The following is a 2,558-nucleotide window of genomic DNA, read 5'->3' as shown; positions in this document are numbered from 1 at the left end:
TTTGCTTCCTCACTTCCCTCTCCACCTTAAATTCTTGTCTGTGTTTGTACACAACCAGCTTCTTCCTCCGGTCAAGCAGCCGTTCTTTTTCTGCAATTATCTTTGAATTACTGAGGTGACCTGTAAACAACAGAATGTGAAAGGCTAAGTGTGGCGTCCAGTTGAACACTCGCACCCCTCCCAAAAAAAACAAACATTTGTTTTGTTGCAAGATGTTAAAAATGCAAGTTGGCCTGGTGCCATTAAGTGAGATAAGAGCTGAGTTTAACTGAGTTTACAATTTTAAACTCATTGGCATAATGACAAGAAGCTTTACAGTGTCTTCACGAAATATAAAAATATAGAATTACAAAGTATGGGTAGTGCAGAAAAAAAGGGGGGGGGGGGACTTTGTGCACAGTCCTGTGAGCATCTATATACATTTTAAAAATACCAAAATGTAAGTATAATTTCTTACCATGACGCAAGAGGTTGCGCTCATCCACGATGGTTGATTGGATTTTTCTGGCAATACGGTCTATCTTGCAATTGAGCCACCAAATGTAAATTCTTGAAAGCAGACCAAAAGTGTTCCTCTCCTCCTCCTGGCTCTTTTTCTTCATCTTTTCACATCTCTCTCTTTCTCTTTTTACTCTTTCTGTTTCCTGATTTTTTCTTGCATCCCCTAAGTTCTCTCTTGCACTCAGATGGATAGATAAAAAGCTATTAGCCGGCTCGTCGTCTTCAGAAAATGAAGATGTAGAGGAAGGGCTGCCACCACTTCGTCCATCCTGCCTCAAGGTGTTTGCAGGGCTGAAATCTCCACAGATGGTTGGCTGGTCAACGCAGGGCAAATGGTTCTCACCAATTACTCCATCCTGCCTAAAGGTGGTAGAAAGGTTGATCTCTACGCAGGACAAAGAACTTTGTTGCTGCTGCCTCCGTGTAGTAGAAGGCTCGTCTTCGTCAGAAGAGGAAGGGCTCACACTCTTTTTGTACTTGCCTTCACCCCTTTGCCTGTGCTCCTTCACGGTGGTAGAAGGCTCGTCTTCCTCAGAAGAGGAAGACAAAGAGCTCTCACTACTCCATGCTTGCTGCTGCCGGGGAGTAGAAGGCTCGTCTTCTTCAGAAGAGGAAGACAAAGAGCTCTCACCACTTGGCCTGTGCTCCTTCTTGGTGGTAGAAGGGTTAGTGCCAACGCAGAACAAAGAGAACACATCCTTTTGTTCTTGCTGCTTGGTGGTAGAAGGGTTGGTGCCAACGTAGAACAAAGAGCTCACATCCTTTTGTTGTGATTGCCTGGTGGTAGAAGCCTCATCTTCTTCAGAAGAGGAAGGGCTCTCAGCCCTTTTTTCTTGCTGTCTGGTGGTAGGAGGCTGGTCGTCTTCAGAAGATGAAGACGAAGAGCTCTCACCCCTCCATGACTGCTGCCGCCTTGGAGTAGAAGCCTTGTCTTCTTCAGAAGATGAAGGGCTCTCAACCCTTTTTTCTTGCTGCCTTCTAATGGTAGAAAGCTTGCCTTCTTCAGATGAGGAAGATGAAGAGCTCTCACCACTTCGCCTGTGCTCCTTCATGGTGGTAGAAGGGTTGGTGCCTACGTAGAACAATGAGAACACATCCTCTTGTTTTTGCTGCTTGGTGGTAGAAGGGTTGGTGCCAACGTAGAACAATGAGTACACATCCTTTTGTTCTTGCTGCTTGGCGGTAGAAGGGTTGGTGCCTACGTAGAACAATGAGTACAAATCCTTTTGTTCTTGCTGCTTGGTGGTAGAAGGGCTCTCAGCCCTTTGCCTGTTCTCCTTCATGGTGGTAGAAGGGATGGTGCCTACAACGAACAAAGAGCTCACATCTCTTCGTTCTTGCTGCTTGGTGTTAGAAGGCTGGTCATCTTCAGAAGATGAACCCAAAGAGCTCTCACTCCTCCATGCCTGGTGCCACGTTGGAGTAAAAGGCTCGACTTCATCAGAAGAGGAAGGGCTGTCAGCCCTTTTTTCTTGCTGCCTCGTTGTGGTAGAAGGTTGGTCGTCTTCAGAAGAAAAAGACAAAGAGCTCTCACTCCTCCATGCTTGTTTCCGCATTGGAGTAAAAAGCATGACTTCTTCAGAAGATGAAGGGCTCTCAGCCCTTTGTACTTGCTGCCTGGTGGTAGACGCCTTGTTTTCTGCACAAGACAAAGGGCCTTCACCCTTTTGCCTGTGCTCCTTCATGGTGTTAGAAGGGTTGGTGCCAACGAAGAACAGAGAGCTCACATCCCTTCGTTCTTGCTGCCTGGTGGTAGAGGGCTGGTTTTCTGCACAAGACAAAGGGCCCTCACCCCTTTGCCTGTGCCCCTTCATGGTGGTAGAAGGGTTGGTGCCTCCACTAGACAAAGGTCTCTCACCCCTTCGTCCGTGCTCCCTCAAGATGGTGGGAGGGTTGAGGTCTTCAGGAGACAAAGGTCTCTCACGCCTTTGTTTGGACTTCTTCGAAGAAGAGTACATACCTCCTGAAGACCGAGGTCTTGCAAAGGATTTTGGTCCAGAATTGGATCTAAACATTTTCTCTATGAATCGTTTGTATACTGACGTATTGAAACTGCA

This window comes from Etheostoma spectabile, chromosome 5 (genome assembly GCF_008692095.1).
Source record: "Etheostoma spectabile isolate EspeVRDwgs_2016 chromosome 5, UIUC_Espe_1.0, whole genome shotgun sequence".
In the NCBI taxonomy this organism is placed as follows: Eukaryota; Metazoa; Chordata; class Actinopteri; order Perciformes; family Percidae; genus Etheostoma; species Etheostoma spectabile.
This window is presented reverse-complemented; position numbering follows the sequence as displayed.